At 37.4% G+C, this 21,728-nt stretch overlaps 1 protein-coding gene and 1 long non-coding RNA gene across 7 annotated transcripts in view; one reads left to right on the top strand and one right to left on the bottom strand.

Annotated features, from left to right (window-relative positions):
- The window catches only part of KCNIP4 (potassium voltage-gated channel interacting protein 4), a 1,119,488-nt gene that overhangs the window by 841,506 nt on the left and 256,254 nt on the right, over nucleotides 1-21,728 (bottom strand). The gene's annotated exons all lie outside the window — the stretch shown is intronic.
- On the top strand, nucleotides 449-15,784 carry LOC140623173 (uncharacterized). Of its 4 annotated transcripts, XR_012022840.1 has the most exons (6): nucleotides 453-872; nucleotides 1,027-1,151; nucleotides 9,191-9,273; nucleotides 11,660-11,708; nucleotides 14,457-14,593; nucleotides 15,211-15,784. It is a non-coding gene; the product is annotated as an uncharacterized lncRNA (long non-coding RNA). The 4 variants fall into 4 exon arrangements; XR_012022837.1 differs by lacking the exons at nucleotides 11,660-11,708; nucleotides 14,457-14,593; nucleotides 15,211-15,784 and adding exons at nucleotides 9,389-9,786; nucleotides 9,896-10,364 and having other exon boundaries at nucleotides 449-872; XR_012022838.1 differs by lacking the exons at nucleotides 11,660-11,708; nucleotides 14,457-14,593; nucleotides 15,211-15,784 and adding exons at nucleotides 9,616-9,786; nucleotides 9,896-10,368 and having other exon boundaries at nucleotides 454-872.

Here is a 21,728-nt window from a genome sequence, read left to right as displayed (position 1 = left end):
ATTACACCTGCAAAACCCTATTTCCAAATAAGGGCACATTGTGATCTTAGGACTTCAACATAAGATGTGAGGGAGACCCAATTCAATCCACAACAGTTTTCGTATCTGCCTTTGTGTAAGCTCCTCTCCACACTTAGAACACTTGCCCACCCTCTCATGTTCTTTTTAATTAGTTAATTAACCACACTCAGGTCATCCTTACTATTTCTCTTCTTAAAGAAGCATTTCCTAACCCAGCTCAACAAATGTCAGCTAGCATTATGAATAATAATACGAATAATAGCAGATGAATATGACTCACACGGAACAGTCAGGCAGCAGTGGTAGAAAGCATTACTGAGTCTTTCAAGCCTGTTCCGCAATTGTTTGCTTTTTTAGTTCTCTAACAACATTTTTATCTTTTTTTGTTGTTGTTATTGAAGAAAATTTGGTCTGCTCCTGAGTGTGGGGTTGTTACCTGTATTGGTTTATTGTTTTCTGGGTGCATACTCAGTCATGATAACAGATCTACAGGTCTGGTGTCATCACAATGACTCCCCTTCTACATTCTACCCCTTGTGACTGATCCAAGGCAAGACAAAAACATATCTAAGCCAAGTTTCTTCATCTCTAAAGTCAGAATACAATTCTCAGGTTGATGTGACATTGACAGATCTACGTGGCATAGCTCTTGATTCATGACATGTACACAGGTACATGTCAATCATCATAATTAGAATTATTGTCATTGTACAAAATTAAGATTATTTTTTTTTCAAAATTAAGATTATTAATGTTTATCCTGGTCTACATCGCCAAGAGTAAAAAAAAAGGCATATCTTTTGGACCTATCTACAACATGAAAATGACTCTGAGTGAGGATCTTTCTATAGGTCAGTATATGAGCTTTTCTGCAAAGGGCTTATGGAATCTACTGGCATCCATTGGAATCTTTTTTTTTTTTTTATTTGCCTTTGCCTGTAATTTAATGTTTGATGAATCTATGGCACAATGTTATTAAATTTTTTATCAATTATCTTTGAACAGAATCTTAAGATACATAAGCATACAGATAAATATTGAAAACAAGGGAAATCTTACAACTACCCCATAAACTTTCCAGAAGCAAACATTGAAAGATTCAACACAGAAGCACTTTACTTCTAGGGGAGGTAAGTGGATGGCTTATTAAAGTTGAAGAACTCACCACTCTATTGTAAGTGATGTGACCTGCACTCTACTATATACAGGAAGACATAATAAAGCTCAAATCTATAAAAATAAGATCTACATAATGCATATTCCCTAATACAACATACTTTGGTCTTGGGGGGGTTGGCAGCCCAGGGTCATGAGCACGAGAATGAGGGAAATTGCCTGAGCGTATTGGCCTGTGACCTCTGCCTTTCTTGTGAAATCACAGAACTGGTCTAAATCTTCTCTGCTGCTTAAGGACTTTAATGATTCTGTAAGTGTTCTCCAGTAAGTGGTTGGTAATGCAAAAGAATTACAACAGTCAGTTTGCAAATGTATCCTCCTTTCGAAACTGAATTAGTAAATAGACCAAAGTCTCTCAAAATAATATATTTTTTTATGCAGCAGCTCACAGAGTAGTCCATTGATTATTAGATTAGCCTCACAAATTTCACCTCAAATCTATCTGAAAAAAATTTTGCTTTAGCAGCTCTGCAATCAATTGGGTGGCTTAATAGAATGCAGAGTGAGTATAAGAAATGGAATAAAGCCTATATAGTTAACTCTTCATTTCAGTGGGGAAAAAAGTAACTAAGATATAAAAAATGTTTTTGATGCTGTCTTTTAATATGAAAGCAAGTGAAAAAGGGAATTAATGAACCCGACATTGCAGCCTGGACTGATATATATGGCAAATTACTTCTTAAAAGACTTTAAAAATACTGCTGACTTAATGTTAAGTCAAATTTAAGATTCCTTGAAGCTTGAAGATTTCATCAGTATGGTATGCTAGAAGTTCATTATAACATTTATTATAAAAATGTGGGTTTTTTAAAATACTCCATTGCATCTTTTACAAATCCATTTAATTGGTTTGATAGCTAAAGAAACATAAAATGGAGTTATTTAAAATATAACTCAAATGGATAGGAAAGATAATGACATATTTATGTTCCAAAGTGTGATCATATCTCATCTTCCTGAGCTGACAATACCAATGAGAATAGAAAATGTCTTTTCAGCAAACAATGATCACCAGAACCAGTAATTGAATGATTCATTGATTGATTCATTCACTCATTGATTTATTTAACCAGCTATATATATATAATATACACGCACACACACACAACAAACTTCTGAGAAAGCTAAGATGTTATATCCTTAGGAAGCCAGGTATCTTATTACACTTTACACTCAGCTGAGAAAATTGCATGCAAAAAAAAAAAAAAAAAGAAAAGAAAATTGCATGCAGTTGGAACTCAAAAACTGGTTATGGAAGAGATAAAGTACTATATTTTCTTTAAACTCTGGGGATATGTGTATGATTGGCATTTTAGTGCACATATTTATTCTACTGGAGCTTCTCACTATCTAATCGTAGAAGAAAGAAGGTAAGAATAAAAGACAAGTTGGTATTTTAGATCTATTGAATTGAAAAATAATTTAAAAATATATATATATTTAAAACCTGAGTCCTGGCCAAAATTTGTTTCCCAACACTTTGGACCACCACCTTTATTTTATTCCATTTTTTTTTAAATAGAAGTTTATTTAAAAAAAAAAAAAAAACTTGATTTTTTTTTTTTTTTTAGAGCAGCTTTAGGTTCGCAGCAAAATTGAGGGGAAAGTACAGAGACTTCCCACATAAACTCCTGCCTCCCCTCTCCCTACCTATCCTCCTCCATTATCAACATTCCCCATGAGAGTGGTATATTTGTTACCACTAATGAACTTACACGTACACACAATCACCCAAAGTCCATGGTTTACATTACAATTCACTCTTGGTGTACACCCTATGGGTTTGGATGACTGTATAATGACATGTATCCATCATTATGGTGTCATACAGAGTATTTTTACTGCCCTAAAAAATCTGCTGTGCTCGTCTCTTCATCCCTCCCCTCCCCTTCCCCCATATCCCTGGTAACCACCCATCTTTTCAATGTCTCTGGATTTTTGCCTTTTCCAGACTTTCATACTGCTGTCATCAGACAGTCTCTAACATTTTTCAGATTGGTTTCTTTAACTTAGTAACATGCACTTAAGCTTTCTCTGTGAATTTTCACAGGCTTAATAGCTCATTGCTTTTTAGCCCTCAAAAACATACCATTGTCTGGATGTACCATAGTTCATTTATCCCTTTACCTACCAAGTGACTTCTTGGTTACTTCCAAGTTTTGGCATTAATAAAGCTGCTAAAAACATTAAGGTGAAGATTTCTGTCTAGATACAAGTTTTTAACTCCTTCAGGTAAATACCAAGGAACATGATTGCTGGATCATATGGTCAATACATGTTTACAGTGTTGTAAGAAACAACCTGACTGCCTTCTAGAGTGGCTGCTACCACTCTGCATTCTCACCAGTGGGGAATCAGAGTTCTTATTGCTTAACATTCTCAAAGCACATGATGTTGTCAGAGTTCTGGATTTCAGCCATTCTAATAGTGTATAGTGCTGTTTGTTTTAACTTACATCTCCCTGATGACATATGATGTAGAGTAACATTTCATATATTTATTTGCCATTTGTATATCTTCTTATTTGTTTGTTTGTTTGTTTGTTTGGAAGAGGGAGAGGGAGGAGGTGATGGGGAGAGGGAGGGAGAATCTTAAGCAGGCTCCATGCCCAGTGCAGAACCTGACACAGGGCTCGATCTCAGAACCCTGAGGTCATAACCTGACTCAAAATCAAGTGTCAGATGCTTAACCCACTGAGTCACCCAAAGGCCCCCCCATTTGTATATCTTCTTTGTTGAGGTTATCTTTTGTGGATTTTGGCTCTTTTACTATTCTTTATTTTCTTTCAAAGATTTTATTCATGAGAGACACACAGAGAGACAGAGGCGGAGACTTAGGCAGAGGGAGAATCAGGCCCCCTGCAGATCCCTGAGATCATGACCTGAGCCAAAGGCAGACACTCAACTGTTGAGCCACCCAGGTGCCCTTTTTCTTTTTTTCTTTTTTTTTTTTTTTTCAGGTGCGCGTTTTCAATCAGGTTTTTGTTTCCTTACTGTTGAGTTTTAAGATTTCTTTGCAAATTTTGGATATTAAGTCATTTTTAAAAATCTTACTAAGGATCTCTTATATCTTCATTTGGTCCTAGTAGAGCTAAAAAGATGAATCTTCCACAAATATGATTCTGATCATGCATTAATATTAATGCACCTTATTAGTTTTTATATAAAATAACAGACTCCTCTGCTGGTTTTCAAACCCATCCCATTTTTATCCTCATTTCTCCTTCTCACCCTTAACTTCCATTACTTTGGTACATCAAATAAACCTGGGCTAGTTTTCTCAGCTGGATGTTTGGATAATAACTGCTACATTTTAGGTCCTTCTCTGAGGATTAAGGAAAATGAAAACTGTGGCATAGCAGTAGGTACTCAATAAATCACAGTGATTCATTATTGTTATCATTGAGTCTCCATGCAGAAAGAGTATGGTTCCTATGACACAAGAAAGCTTGATTTCAAATCCTAAATTACTTGCCAGCTCCTTGTTTTCAGACAGGTTAATTCATCTCCTTAGGCTCTGGCTTCTTTATTTATAAAGTGGTAAGAATAGATGATGGACTGATAAAAGGATGACATTAGATTAATTGATGAGAGTAATCTAGCTAAAAGCACCAAGAGAGTTTGTTGCCTTTCTCGTTCATTCTATATATACTCTATACTCTAACTTCAGGCTAATCACCATGTGTTTATTATATTTGTTATATCAATTTTTTTCTCAGGCTAATCCTTCAACTAGCACTCTTATAGTTCCATCTGTCAGTATTTTACCCATCCTATAAGGCTCAGTTCAAATGTTTGCCTCATTAAAAGTTCTAGGATTTTTCCAAGAAATATCCTTCTTGGGCAGCCTGGGTGGCCCAGCAGTTTAGCGCTGCCTTCAGTCCAGGGCCTGACCCTGGAGACCTGGGATCAAGTCCCACGTCGGGCTCCCTGCATGGAGCCTGCTTCTCCCTCTGCCTGTGTCTCTGCCTCTCTCTCTCTCTCTCTCTCTCTCTCTCTCTGTCTGTCATGAATAAATAGATAAATAATCTGTTTTTTTTTAAAAAGAACTATCCTTCTTATCCTTTATATCCCTCATATTATACCAAAGATGACATTGTTATATATTCTCCTTGTTTTCATACACCTCTTCCCTTATGTACACTGTAAGCTGTAAGAGGCAGAGAGAGATACATTATTCCCCTACATGCCTCTTAAATTGGTTACCCCAGTGCCGCGCACACAAGAAAAATTCAATAAACCTTGGTTAAATGAACTTCACTAAGATTTGTCTATACTTTCTGGACTCTATAATAAACCCCTTACTTCCCACTTTAAGGTCATTTCTGCGTTTAGGACCATTTTACATCAAGTAGAACATATGACATATCTAGCTTTCTATTGACCTACCCATACATCTTTTCAAATTTGCCCTGAAGATGTGGGATCATGGGTCGTCGCAGAGGATGGCCAGCGATCAGAGTAAGCATGGCTCGGGGGAATTTTATGAGTGGACTAGCATACTCCATTCCTGGACAAACAAAACATACAAACAAACAATCACAGTAGAACTAAAAAGACACCAATGTCATTTTGGACATGGAGGTCAGAGTTGGCGCATAGGAGATGGGGTTCTTCGTCCACCCACCACTCTGACTTGTTAAAGCTGTCCCTAATCAGAGGTCTAAAGAAGGTCGATTCTTGAAACTTAGCTGCATTTCTCACTCCTGGCTGCAGTGATGAAACTCTCATTTCTATACCATTGTCACTTTCCCATTTGCATTGCACCCAATTCCTGCCTTTCCTATGAGGACCCTGTGACTAACCAAATTGACCCAAAGCTACTAATACACGTACAGGATAGAAGATTCCAGACCCAAACTCCTCTCCTGACTCCAACATCCACCCTCCGTCTAGTATACCACACTCAAAAGACTCTCTTTATCCTTGATTTTTCCACTGATATCCCTGAAATATTGAGAAGCAAATGACAAAAGAAAAAAATAATAAAATAAAACAAAAAAAAAATAAAATAGATATGCAATCATCTTTAGCTAGTGCCAAAAAACAGGGAAAAATAAACAATCTTGGTGTGATAAATGACCAAAAGCTTTTGTTTCTCAAGGGGGCGGGGAGAACACATTAGGTCTAAACCGAGTAAGGACAGCTGTCCAGCTACGGGGAGAATGCTCAGTTCCCGGTGAGGGGGGGACACAACCCAACCCAAGTAGTTTGCAGGCACTTCAAAAGGAGGGTTGAGGCCAAAGCTCCCCTTCAGAAATCTGTCAGGGCTTCCTCTCACCACCTGGACCAATGGATATTAGCTGGACCGCCACTGTTTCTGGTATTTTAAACAAACTGTCACCTTCATCCTGAAGTTTAAAGAACAGAAAGCAGAGTTGGGAATGCCTTGAGGCATTTCTGGCCCTACAGGCCTCTTGAGCTTGCGGAGATATTGACATTTGTTATATTTTTGTTAAAACCTTTTCCAGTAATGGAAAATATAGCTTCTCTTTATTTTTACATAGTCATTTTTCAAAAATTTTTGTCCGTAAAGAATTTCCAAAGTTACATGGTTTACTATCTGATTACACATTTCTCCTCCCACAATCCACAAAAGATCTCCTTCCCTGCCCACCGACACCACAGAATAGAATAAAGGTTGCCCGCCGGCCTGAAAAAGAGGATACCGTAACATCTGCCTACAAATTGATTTGCTAAACAGCACTGGGAACCTGTCTCCCGATATAAATGTGGCATTATGTAATCCACCCAGAAAAATGATAACAGCACAAAAGCAGCATTAATTAGGACCCTATTTCTTTCTACTTAGGCCTCCTACGTAACATTATCTTCATGTAATTTTGGTTTGTGGTCTAAAATACTTGTTTCTATATAAAAATGATTGTAACAGCTTTGCAATTACATATGTTCACTCTAAAAACCCACAGATCCTGTACAAAGAACTAACAGAAGGATTAAATATTAACCAAGGAAAAGATTCAGGCTGGTATTGCACAGATAAATGTTTATTACATCTGGAAAAAGCCAGGAGGAATAGGAGAAAGGTTATACCAACATCCTCTAGTACTTTCTATTTTCTAATAGGAAACTTAAACAGTAACTCTAATAATTTGTTCCTAGGGCTCAAAAGAGAAAATCAAACATAAAGTCGATACGTTTTACATTGGTAATTTAAACCCACCAAAAAGAAGAGATATTGACTATTTTCTTTTTAATGTTGCTATCATAGCTATTTACCCAGAAAATGTTTCACAACAGTCTCATTTGGGGGCAGGCAAGTGGACGCAGGTTAAGACCCCAGAGTGAGGGCTATTTGAGAATTATCAGGGCAGAGGGGAAAGCAATTATTGTCAACAAAACATAGAAAATAATTTCAAAGCGGTTTTTAAACTGTTCATGTAGCCCTTGCCAGTGGTTTCTAACTCACTTTAAGTCTCGACGCTTTTGAGAAAAGAAAGTGTACACAGGTGACATTAAAGCGCATATCAAGCTGGCTGCCACCTTTTTTAAAATCCCTTTTTTTGCAAAGTGTACAGATGGAGTTTTGATAATAGTCTCCTGACTATGAAAAGCTGACCCCGGTGCACAACGGGGGTATGAGGGGAGGGGAGGGAAGAAGAGTTGGGGAGCATTGTGCTGGTGAATGCCTCTGTCTGTTCAGAGGCCAGTGAGATTAAATAAAGTCTATTTTACCTGTGTTCTGCATGCCTTCAAAGGCATAAGATTGGTCTTATAACTAGCTTCTGGGTGTTGCAAATTGACCCACATGGGCCTGGAACCTGTGATCACGATCTTGCTTGTCCCAAGGCCTAATGCCTTTGCCGTGAGTATAGCATTGCGTCATTTCTGAAAGTGAAAGTTCCCTTAGAACCCACTAACCTCCCGCCAGGCACTTGTGCATACTTTGTGGCGGTCTCTAACCAAATCTATTCTAGAAAAGCCTAACGTCTAACATATCGAAGTCCCTTTTAAGATACATTTAGATAGCTTCTGAAATCTTGTTCCCACACCACCACCACTATGTAGGTAAGAAATCCAAGGCGCAGAAATCAGAGCTAGGATTCAAGCCCAGGTCTTCTGAGTTCACATCCGTTGCTGGTGCTTCTGAAGTGCGCGATGGTTCTGTGCACCAGTTACAACTAAACTACCCTATGAACGCTTTTCAGCAGGTGTATGTGTCAATGAAAACAGAAGCAACCAAAAGAAATACTCCATAGCCTAGTCCTTAAACAGGACTAAAGAAATTAGGAAACTGAGAAAGTATTTATTATGAAAATACATTTAAGCCAAATAAATATTTCTATTTATCGTTATTTGCAAGCTGAAAATGGCTGATGGTAAGAAAAATTTGGATGTGGGTCTAGCTGCCTAGGGAAGCATCTAGCAGAGTCATTAAAAGCATTAAACTCTAGGGTCAGACACCTCAGCTCATCGTTTAGCTTAGTTATTTACTAGCTATGTGGCCACAGGCAGGTTACTAAATTCCCTTGTGTATCAGTTGCTTCCCAGAGACACATATAAGAGACTAAAAAACAACATTCATAATATAAATGTAAGTTCTCTGCTCCTTTATCTAACCGTGTCATCTATAACACACTAGGGATTGATTTCATTTTTGGATTTACCATACTGTGAAGATGTGCATTCGATTTTATTGCATTGTTCCTATGTTAAAATTTTTACTTTGTTTCACATATAATTTTAAACTCGCCATAATTTTAATTTTATGAATTTATTTAGTATTATTTGATTTTTAATATTCTGAAGCCTGAAGGAAAAAAAAAAAAGACACGCCTTGGCACTCCAGACCTTGGAACGTCCTGACTTAAATTCATTGATGTTTCATTTCTTTATATATAATATGACGGGCTATTAATGCACACCACTGTACTTTTTGGTAAAGGTTAAATAAAATAGCATATATAAAGACACAGCATGGTGCCTGACATATTGTGGACCCTCAAGCAATTATTGCTGTTATCATTTTACAGAAAGGAAAAAATCATTCTTTTTAAGATGTACTCCTGGTCCTCTCATCATTGAGCATATATTCCCCAAGTTCAGGAAAGGGACGGTAAGTGAATATTTTATAAACCTCCGTAGAAGTCTTCCATGTCCAGAGCCTCTCTGGATTAGATGGAAGATTTGTTCTCATTAACTTTTTTTTTTTTTATTTATTTCTTCAATAGTAGGGATAGTGGGCAGAGAAGCCACTAAAGACAGAACTAGGCATTAAAGATGACACCATGTATGGGACTGAGAATGCCACACAAGTGGTACCCAGCTATAAACCTAGCTCCTAAACCAACAGCAGACATGGAAAGAAGCCAGGAAAAGCTGAGTAATGGCCACTATTCTCTTCACTGAAAGCCCCCTGCCCCCATATTTTAAATAAACATACCCTGCTTCTTTGTAGAAGCCAATCAACACGAATGCCAAAAACCTAAGTCATGCCTCTAAGAAGACTGCAGATGGAAAGTTCAAACGGGGTATCCGCATGACAAGTAGGTACATAGCCGGATGGCCCTGCGTACAGTGGAATTTCTTTTAGGAGCATTCCACAGTGCTGTCTGCAGTGGGCGAGAAGGTAAATCATAAAGGCATCCCAGCCATTTTGCAAAACTCACACCGATGCTCCAAACGATGCTGGAAGCAGAAGACCCTCATTACCCAGGTCTTCCATTTCCCACTTGCAGGCTCAGCTGCAGCCAACTGCATACGTCCCTGGAAATCTTCATTCTTATGCTGACAACACATGAAGTCCCTTTTGGTCTTTTGTCATTTTGAATTATTGTGGATGGAGAAAGGTAAAAACTAATTTTAATATAGTAAAACATAGGAAGAGATACATTTGCTAAAAATGTACAAAGTAGGGGCACCTGAGTGACTCCATTGATTAAGCGTCTGCCTTTGGCTCAGGTCATGATCTTGGGGTCTTAGGATCAAGCCCCATGTTGGGCTCCCAGCTGGGTGGGGAGTCTGCTTGTCTCCCTTTTCCTCTGCCCTTCCCCTCACTTGCGTTCCCTCTCTCACACACACACACAAATAAAATATTTTTAAAATTTTGCATAATAAAGATTTATTAATATCAAATAGATTTATTAATATCAAAACAATCATCGACTAAATCCTCTGTATTTTCTTTGGCGCCATTTCGCTCCACGCGTTTCTCTGAGTGTACAGATCCTGCTGTTGCTCCTGCCTATAGAAGAATATTACATTCCTTTCAAACATTTTATTTCAAACATTCTCTCAAAATAAAAGATAACCTTTGAAAGGGAATGCATAAAAATAAAATTGGAATGTCTCAGCTTTGTTACTTTTTTAAGATGAGAGCATAATGCACTTACTGAGGTAACACTGCCTCTCTGTGATTTAGAGGAACAGCTTGATGATAAAATATACAGTACTTTGTCCATAATAACTTTTGTTTTTTGTGGGTTTTTTAATGTCATCAATTGAGCTGGATCTTTACCTCATTAGAGCCTTTCCCAGTGCATCATTGCAACAGATCATCTCTCCACATTACTGTATCCATTATCTATAGAGCAAGTTCATCCAATTTCCCCAGCAGTTTATGAGAAAAAAAAACAAATAAAAAAAGCCTACTTTCCCATATATCAGTGTGATTTATGCCAGTGTTAAAGCCCAAGCATTTGTATTTTCTCTGGCTCTTCTATTTGCCTAACATATGAAGTAGCAAAGTTAATATTCCTCTGAAAAACTCTGCTCTGGTCTCTACTGATTTGAACATAAAGTTCAAAAGGAGATTGTATCTTATAAAGACTCTAAGCTTACTGCATTAAATTAACAATACTAATCTCTGTGTTTCACATTGTACTTACTCAGAGCAGTTTTATAGACATTAAGTGAAAATGCCAAAGCTGTCTTTTAGATAAAAGGCATTAGCGGAAACTCCTCTAGACATTCCTTCAGGTCTTTTTAAAGGATATTCTTCAGCTAGTTGTAGTCAATAAGGAGTTGAGGGAGAGGTGCTCAAAATAGATTTTTCTCCACTATTTTTCCTCAACTCCAGACTTTTCTGAACCCCACTGAGTAGGGAGACATAAAAAGAGAAGGCAGGAGTGTGACAAGAAGAAGAAGGAAAAATGGACAACCACTCGTAAATGTAAAACAAAAACCAAAGAAACAAACAAACAAACAAAAAAACACAAAGCAAACATGATCATCATCATGCCAAATCGGAGGGAAACAAGACAACTGTATCATTACAAAATCCAGTTACAGTCCCCTGGTGTACCCATCCCTCAAGGAAACACTTGAGGAGGAAAGGGTCAAAGTCAACCCCAAACCCAAACAATTCAAGACGGTAGGACAATAAAGGCGAAAGCTACAGAAAGCCTCCATGATTCTACAGCCCTGTTTTAGTCTGTTTGAAATTTCATAACAAAATACCACAGACTGTGAGCCTGATGAAAACAAATATTTATTTCTCACAGTTCTCTGAAGTCCAGGACTATGGCGCCAGCAGACTGGGTGCGGCAGCTGGTGAGAGCTCACTTCCTGGTACCTCCCATGAAGGGTGCTAGGGACCTCTCTAGGATCTCTGTTTTTTTTTTTTTTTTCGTTATTGTTGTTTGTTCGTTTGTTTTTAAAGATTTTATTTATTTATTCATGAGAGACACAGAGAGAGATGCAGAGACAGAGGCAGAGGGAGAAGCAGGCTCCATGCAGGGAGCCTGATGTGGGACTCGATCCCAGGATCCCAGGATCACGATCTGAGCCAAAGGCAGACAATCAACTGCTGAGCCACCCAGTCACCCCATCTAGGATCTCTTTTATAAAGAGAATTAATCCCATCCATAAGGGCCCCATCTTAGTGACCTACACACACCCCAAAGGACCCACCTCCTACTACCATCACACTGGGCATCAGGATTGCAACATGAATTTGGCCAGGGGTAGAGAGTTGGGGGGTTGGTGTGGACACAAACAAACCACAGTCAGGTCTTTTATTTTTTAAGATTTTATTTATTTATTCATGAAAGACACAGAGAGAGGGGCAGAGACACAGACAGAGGGAGAAGCAGGCTCCCTGCGGGGATCCTGATGCAGGACTTGATCCCAAGACCCCAGGATCATGACTTGAGCCAAACTCAGATGCTCAACCACTGAGCCCCCCAGGTGCCCCAGACCACTGCTAGATCTTAACAAAATTCCTGCTCATCTCACTTTAGTTCTTAAATCGACCTTTACACACTTGTCTATGGTTTGGTATATATTCCTTTGCAGCCCCAACCACCTCTAATCTATATTTCACCTGTTTTTAAATTCAGAAACCTTCTATTGAAAATCTACTATATGCTCAGCTATGATTAAAGACATAGCATATGTCTTTATGTAATTATTACCCTTATTGGGCTCAGAGTCTTGGGGTAGGGGCGTGCGAGGGAGGACACGGGAGAAAGAGTAAGGGCAGACTATCACAGTAGCGCTGTGATAGGAATCTGCATGAGGTACTCTGCAAATCCACTCAAAGACAACATACCCAAGATGTAATTTTGTGTTTTTATATTAAAATTTCAAACCCATGATGACTATGTGCCACGGCACAGATAAGTCTTGTTCCACAGAAAAAATGAGATAAAAATGATCGCTTCCTTATTCCATAAGCTGATGGTCTCCACAGTGGGCATGGAATAAGGTATGGGAAGAAAATACTATAAACGATTATGACTAATGCTTTTATTTATTTTTTTAGAGAGCATTAAGTTGCATTAACTCTTAATGAACACATTGACTGCATGTCACTAAAGCACAGAAGTACTCAGTGGAAGGAAAGAAATTGCTATCGTCTCACAGGCTATGCAGGGAGGCACCCACACACACTCGTTCACACGCAACACACTGCAACATCTAGTCTGTGTGTACCCGGCTAGGTAGACTGATAGAGCACACTGTGTGGGGCTACCCTATTCCAACTCACTTTCACAAAAGAGATAATAGAAACAGTTGATTCGTAAAAACAAACCTTGGATTATGGATAATACTTATAATGCTGGCAGAGATCAAGAACATAGCAGAGGTGACTCTTCTTATCCTTGGCAGGCCTTGGTTTCAATCAAGTGACAGGCAAAGGAAATGATATATTCAGATCAGAAATAAATGAACTTCTAACGATGTGAAATTATCAAGGTGCTATCAGGTTTCATAGTTACATTCTGTATCTTAAAGATGAACTTCACCCTATACATGTTTTTTTTAAAGATTTTATTTATTTATTCATGAGAGACACAGGCAGAGGCTCTGAGAAGCAGGCTCCATGCAGGGAGCCGGACGTAGGACTCGATCCCAGGACCCCAGGGTCATGACCTGAGCCGAGGGCAGACATTCAACCCCTGAACCAAGCAGGTGCCCCCACCCTATATGTATTATGTGGACCTTTAACAATTGCTAATATTAAGGCACAGATAAGAGCGAAAATACACATTATGATTCAGTAAGCAGGAGGTTTGATGTGCTGCTTCTATATTGGTATACATGTGTGTGCAATAACTTTTTCAACCATTGAAAGTACACAATCCTTATTATATAAACTAAGTTTGGAACTGAAGTATTAAGAAAGAGAAAAGTAAAATCAAGATTTTCAAAAATAATTGAGAAGATATAATCATATCGTTCTTGCTAAAGTTATTAGGGGTATCTTGTTATACATAAGAAGACGACATATTTTACTCTGATATTTTAATACGAAAACATCTGAATTTTGTTAATTAGTAAAAATGTTTAGATGTTTATTTTATATCCACTTCACTATTTCACATGTTAATATTTGTATGTGTTATGATTTGTACAAGATTTTGACAGAGTATGTGTATGATTTATAAATAAACACATATTAAGGAGTATGTGCTGTCTGTCTATATCTATTTCAATATATATTCTTTAACTTGAAAGGCAGAAATCAGAAGTGTAATAACCATTATTGCTGATCATAGTGAACCACTTCAGGCAAGAGTCAAATCTGTGTTCTACTGTCTCCATGTGGGATTAGAGAAAGGGCCTGGGAATCATAAATAACCTGCTTGCAAGAGGTTGAGTGGTTACACAATTTGTCAAAACATGTCTAAAATCAGTCTATGTATTGATTTAATTAAATCCATTAAATTATAAATTAAAGGACAATGCAACTAAAGAAGATACTACATTTCAAAAATAAGCAGTGCTAGTTCTAAAATATTAAGCAGAAGCATGGTCTAAATAACATTAACCTTTTTTTTTTTTTTTTTTTTTGAGGAATCTGCCTCAGTCAACTAATCCCTAAGAGCTGAAGAAGAACACGTTTCTCAGATTAATTCAGAGACTGTGGAGAGAAGGGTTATGAAATCTGCTAATCTTATTGGATTTGGGAGCCAATGTCCAGTCGGGAGCTAGTAAAGTCTATTTTTTTCATACATACACACGCATGCATATGTCACTAAGGCAGAGAAGTGTATGTACACTCTACGTGCATACACACCTCTACCTACCTGTGTATCTCTCTATTGCTTGAGCACCTGCATTATGTCAGGATTTACTGACATTTTATTTCATGTCATCGTTTCAACATGAACTCCTAAGCAAGTACCACTATTGTACTTACTATGAGGCAAATATGACTTGAAGCCCTTTCTATATTACTCATTTAATTCTCATAATAGCACCTTGAGATAAAGGCTTTCACTGTCTCCATCTTACAAGGAGATGAAGTTTCTTCAGATGAAGAAACTGAGGCATAGAGAGATTAAATCCCACAGTTACACAGGTCTTGGTTGCAAAACCAGGTTTTGCATTTAGGCAGTCTGGTCCCGATTCTTGCCCACTACGCTCTTCACTGAGGAGGGAAGCATGAATCAGAAAGGTCAACTTTCATATGCATTTATATCATTTTACTTTTACTCCATTACCATCATCTTTTGCCAAGCAGGTAACTTTTCATGAACCTAAACCCCACAGTTGAAAAGCATGTAGGGTGAAATCTCCTCCTTTTTTTTTTTTTTTTTAATTCCAGGTTACAGAAAAAGGATCTATTTGAGGAAAGATGGAGATTTTTTTTCAAAGTAAACTGCATGTGCTGTCACTGTGAAAATTATAGCTGTACCTTAAAAGATAGTAAACTTCTCATGACCACCTTATTTTAAATAATTCTTAAATGTAAATCCTCTAATCCTTCATGATAGCATTTGCCTATGCTGAAATACCTGTTAGTTTTTTGTAAAATATGCATAACTGATAAGATTCTATCTTACTGATTGGTAGAAAAATAATACCCTCACTTAGGATTTGTGACCAATCTGAACAAGTCACACATCTGAAATGGGATGAGAATCAACACATCAGATGTATTTCTGAATGTTTAACTGTAACATCTCCATTAAATTTGGAGAAGAAAATCTATCATATTTAATTAAAATTTTGCACCTGGACTCCATCTGATAAAATAAATACACAGAATCTTATGAATGAAAAGTTTTTAACATTTTTTAGTAGTTTCTTATGTTTTCCACTGGTTTATTCATTCTTTTTCTTTTAACAAAAATGAAGTAAAAATGGGTAATTCAGTGTCATTTTGTTTTTACTCTGTTTCCTACAGGTCATATTCAGAACTGACTAAGCACCATAAGTGTTCAACAGATTTTGATCTTATTTTTATCACATGCCTCATAAAACTGATTTAGAAACCTAAAAATGTGTCACTAAAATATTGAATTATGAACAGTCAGAGCTTATTGAATTTCCCAAATCTAACGAGAATGGTTAGCTATGAAAGCAAACAAATATTCTTCAAATGTAGCCACATTTGAAGAATGTAGCCTACATTAAGGCATTCTTATGGGGATCTAGAAGATCCTGAACTGCCGTGATAGAGACCACACTGATGTTTTCAAAAGCCAATGGCCTGTCTTTGAAAGATTCTTCCTTCTGCATGGATGTCTGACATTATTCCCATCAAAAGTGACTTGGATCTACTTTAGAATTATAAGGGATGTCAAATAAATGTAGAGAAAATTCCTACCACTGGTATAGGAGAATTATTATCTACATGGACATCCTTTCTGCATTCTCTCTGCTTCACAGAATCTTCATCACATTCCAACTGTCAGCAGAATCCAGTTCTTCCCTTGACTCTACTGCATCATTTTCTCTATTAATGTTTCTATATGATTTGTGGATCCCTTTCTGCTATTATGACTCAGAAGTAGGGGTGTTAGGATGCTTGGAGCTCCAAACCAGAGCACCAGCTTGAAAGCTATGCTCCAAGGCACACGTTGGGGGCAGAAACAAAATCCTACTGGCTTACAAGAGTGAGTATTCATTTTAAAGGTCTAATGAAAAAAAAATAATAAAGGTCTAATGATTCCCAGGAAGAAAATTAGATGCCTATAAAATTGAATGATCCCCTAGCAATGCCCCCTTTGACTCAAAGGTCATATTTCAAGCAAATACATTCCCCTGGAGCCTAGTCCTGAAACTTGAAGGAAACAAATCCTCCTGAACAGGGAGCTTTATGCACTAAGCTATGTACTTCCCAGACCCTCTCTGAGAGCTTGATTGATGCTTCCTTAATACACAAAGCAGGGATACAACCGATCTCATTTAAGATACAAGCTCGGTAACACATATGCCCTGTGATCATTCCTTAACCCCTGTCAATTTTGGTTTCCTCCTTTGAGAGGGGGAAAAGAAATACCCATTCCCAGACCTGCTGGGGATTTTAGTCAAGGTAATAATCTTCTGGTCATAATTTACTTTTCACCTGGTGGGGGGAGGTCAGTGTGTATTAAATATGTGTTTTGTTTTTATCAGTCTAGTATACATTTATGGGTAGTTATGTTTGTTTTTTTAATTTCCTCTGTCTAGCTCAAATATCACTGAAGTATCCAAGGCTCTTCATAGGGGATAGAGGGAGGGGCAGGTGACTTTTAGGATAAGAACACTGTCCTAGTTATCTATTGCTGTGTAAAAAATTACCCTCTAATGCAATAGATTAAAACAGTAACTATTTATCTCACAGTTTCTGGTAGGTCAGGACTTTGGAAGTGGTTTAGCTGGGTGGTTCTGGTGCAGGGTCTTTCAGGAGATAGCACTTATGACATAGGAGAGAGCAGTGGGTATCTGAAGGTTTGACAGGGCTGGAGGATCTGCTTCCAAGAAGGTACATTTACATGGTTATTGATAGGAGGGCTCACTTTGTCACCAAGTGGGTTTCTCCATAAACTAACCAGCTGGTGTGGCCACTGGCTTGTCCAGAGTGATGCAACAGAGAGAGAGTGACTACGTTGAAAACCACAGTACCTTTAGAACCTAATCTTGGATGTGACATGCCATCGTGTCTGCCATATTCTAATAGTCACATAAATCAATCCTGGCACAATGTGGACAGAGATGACCACAGTCTGTGAATGCCAGGAGGTGGGAAACATCAGAAGCCAGTAGCATTTACCTAGTAGGTAATAATAATAATAGTAATTTATAAGACACTTGTCACAAATAAACAGCTCCATGAAGTAAGAAATCAGAGAGTTTAAATTACTTGCCCATGGCCACAATTACTAAAAGGCTGTACTAAAAGTGACTCACAAGTAGATGTTATTTCACGTTATTTTCTCTAAGCCCTCTTGGTTCCCTAATTGAATGGAATATACCAATTTCTCTTCTGATATTAACTAGCCTTACCTTGGATAAATTATAATAATCATAGAACTGATTTTCAATAACAAAAAAATTTAAGTAAAATGCAATGATCAATTATGAAGGAAGAAAGTTAATTAAAATAAATAGATAATAAGAATGAAAATTTTATTAAAAATGGAAGATCAAAAAAGGAAGAAATGTCCATTTAATATAATATTATTGGCCCTTTTTTTAAAGATTTTATTTATTTATTCATTAGAGACACAGAGAGTGGCAGAGACACAGGCAGAAGGAGAAGCAGACCCCCATGCAGGGAGCCTGATGCAGGGACTCAATCCTGGATCATAGGATCATGCCCTGAGCTGAAGGCAGATGCCCAACCACTGAGACACCCAGGCATCCCAATATTATTGGATCTTATTCCAAATCCTATGTTCTAAAAATTTAAGTTCTACTTCTGGCAAAATTTTTAAAAATAAACTTAAAACAAGAGGGACAGAAATGTTATTGAATTTATTATCTCTAAAGCTATCATTCTACTCTTGAGCCAGTGATTCTAGTACAGTGTACCTAGTGAATGAGCTCATGATAATGAACTATGTTGTTCTAAGTAAACAGCCAACTTTAGGAGTTTTTTCTTTTTCTTTTTTTCCTAAACAGCTGATTTCAGTGTAAGTGTTAAACACTATCAAATCATTACATGGTCTATCATTTCTATTTGACTGAATTGTAGTCAATGGTTCTGAAAGTTTGTCAATGGCAGTGAAAGTTTACATGGAAGTTAATTGGCAAATCATTGTGCACGTGCTTTTATATATGCTTTTAAACATCCCAACTCATCTTTACACTTAAAAAACAACAGAACATATCCTTACACCTTGCAGGGAGTATTTAATCAGAGAACTGAAGGGGTGCCTGGTGGCTCAGTCATTAAGTCGACTCTTGGTTTCAGCTCAGGTCATGACCTCAGGGTCCAGAGATCAAGCCCCATGTTGGGCTCCATGCTCAGCATGGAGTCTGCTTGAGATTCTTTCCCTTTCCTTCTCCTTCTCCGTCCACCCATCCCCCTGCTCATTCTCTCTCTTTCTCTCATTTAGATAAATAAATAAAATCTTAACGAAATAGAAACAGAAATGAAGATAAAACTGCATCTTATCAGCACACTCCATCTTCTAAACATTAAAAATTCTAACAAATCAGATTTAGAATGGAGAATACTAATGACTTGTCAGCAGAGTTAAAGTAATACTTACAGCTTTTTGCTGTATTTATTGAATTAGATTCTTATCTGTATTTTTCTTTGAGTCCTAACCAGGAACTTTGCTCTGACAGACAATGAAGTTTGCAGATCAAGCAGGAGTTAGGAATGTGCATGCATGTGTCTGTGTATGCACACCCATGTACTTTCCTATCTCTTCTACAGGATCTACAGGATTTTTTTTTAATAAAAAAGAAAGTGATTTATAATAAGATACTATGTACACATATTCAGGCATTATCACACTAACAGATAAGAAGATATAGTCTGAAGGTTGTAAATTCTGGAAAGGCGACAGATAGGTTGATCTATATGGTGGTTGCTTCCTGTAGAAGAGAAGGGTGGGTGTGGGCTTTCTCTACATGTAATTCAAACAAGCTTTTGAATCTGTATGCTTTTGGGTAAAAGTAACTTTGAGGAGGTAATAGTGTATGGTGATTATTGGGGCAATTTGGCCCCTCATGGTTATGAAGAGTGGGTAATGTTCCTTAATTGTTTTGAATATTACATCTTGGAAACTGCAGTGTTATCACTTCTGCAAGCTATCTTAGAACACAGAGCTGCAGTACGCTCAGCTGTTTCCAGCTATAATCTTCCTCATTGCACCTTTGAGAAACAGAACTTGGATTGAGTATCCTCATCCAGCAAATCAAGAACTAGAACTTGTCTTCTTGCTCTTATTCCATGGGTTTTCACCCTATGCTGTGCCACCAGCACCTCCAAATATGACAGCTATGGTCATGCTTGGAGAAGTGTCTCCAAAGCTCAGTCATCTGTGGATTTAGCCAGTTTCACCATATCCGTGTAACCTCCGGATTGATGTTTTTAAAATAAATAAAAAATAAAATAAAATATATCAATTTTAGTTACATAAATGTATTATAAAATAAAAATTTTCATTCTCATGGAAAGAAAATTATTGTGCCATAAATAACACCATATAAATCAAATGTGGGTATGTTCTCAAAATTTAGGTTTCTCCTCTTGCCTTGCTGAAGACCAAATCTCAGTTCTCTCTTGTTAAAAACAGAGTCCAAGGTTTCTGACTGATGATAAAGATAGATTTGCAGGAGCTCAGGGTATTCACAATACTATCAAAAGATTGAAAGAAATTATGAAAGGGCTACCTCCTTGTTATATCCTCCAACTGCTGTTGACTGCCAAGTCTGAGTGCCATGTAAAATCAGCTTACTTACACCAACATTGGCATCAGACACTAGGAGGACTTGTAGTCTACATTCTAGCAGAAATAGAAAGGGGTTCTTAGCCAGAGAATGGTTTCTTGCCCAAACATAGCAATTGAATCTTTAGATAAATCCAGTCTAACAACAAGGATATACTGAGACAACGATGCAGAGCATCAAGGCAGTCAATGAACTTGGCCTCCTGGGGCCTCCAGTTCCTCTGAAAAATGACAGGAATGGATTGAGTTTCGGGAGTCACTGCCTCCCATTACAAGACTCTGGAGTTCACTGTCTTCTTCACTCTTTTCATTATCAACATTTGTGACACTTGTGTCTTTTACTGATCAGAGTTAAGAAACTTTGGAGGCATACTAAGAACCTTCCTTTTAAGAAAAATAAACCAGAAAATAGGAAATGAATCTTATCCTCCTCCTAACTCAACTACCTGCCTATAATACTTGAGTGACATTTCCAAAGTTAAATTATAACCTAGATAAGTCATCCTCAAATCTTGTCCACAAATGACTCTTCCTTTGGAAATTCTAGTGAGGCTACTCAATTACCTTTCCATTCTGGGTAAAGAATGATTATTTTTAGATGAACAACAGATCCTACTTTCCCCTCCTCATTGCAGCAGAGATATTTCACGCTTCTTTTAACTAGTCCAAATTCAGAATACAGCAATGTCTGAAAGATCCTGTCAACAGAAATATATTCATTCAAGGAATGTTGTATTCTTTCATATATGAATAAATCAGCTCTGGGTTTGAAGACTATTTTATACTATGTAACTCCTTCTTTCTTAAAGAAGACTTATGAGATTTTAGCCCACTCTATTCTTCCTATATTTGGGCTGTTCTGTGTCTCAGCATTACTTACCATCACCTGCACTTGGAAAGATGGGACACAATAAAGTCGGAAAATATATGTTACAAATCAAACTTGGATGACTTTGGACATAATACATGAAACACTGAGCATTGCTTTAACTGTATCAGCTATGCTTATGTAATTAATATTGCAATCACCTTCTATAATGATAAGGGGTTATTTTTAAGGTAGAAGAAAAGTTCTATGTGAAAAATATGATTGAGATGATTTAAGGAACACATAAAATTGAATTAAGTGTCTTTTCACCCATCAATCTTCCAAATATATATTGGAAAGAACATGACTCAGGTATCTTAGCAAAGATAATGGATATCTATAGACGTACTTTAAAACTAAGGTTGAAGATCCAGATTATAAAAGTAGCTCATACAAGAAAATAGAAGCACAAAGTTAAAGATTTTTACTTTTAACCAATACATGCTAATTAAATCAGTTGGAAATCCAGATTGGGACTTCCTCAGACCACTTACTGATTACTGATAGTTCTTTTTTCTTTTTTTCTTTTTTTTTTTTTTTTCTGATGGTCTTCTTTTGAGTTCATATTTTCAATATTACACGTCC

The sequence above is a fragment of the Canis lupus genome, chromosome 2 (assembly GCF_048164855.1).
Source record: "Canis lupus baileyi chromosome 2, mCanLup2.hap1, whole genome shotgun sequence".
In the NCBI taxonomy this organism is placed as follows: domain Eukaryota; kingdom Metazoa; phylum Chordata; class Mammalia; order Carnivora; family Canidae; genus Canis; species Canis lupus.
This window is presented reverse-complemented; position numbering and strand designations above follow the sequence as displayed.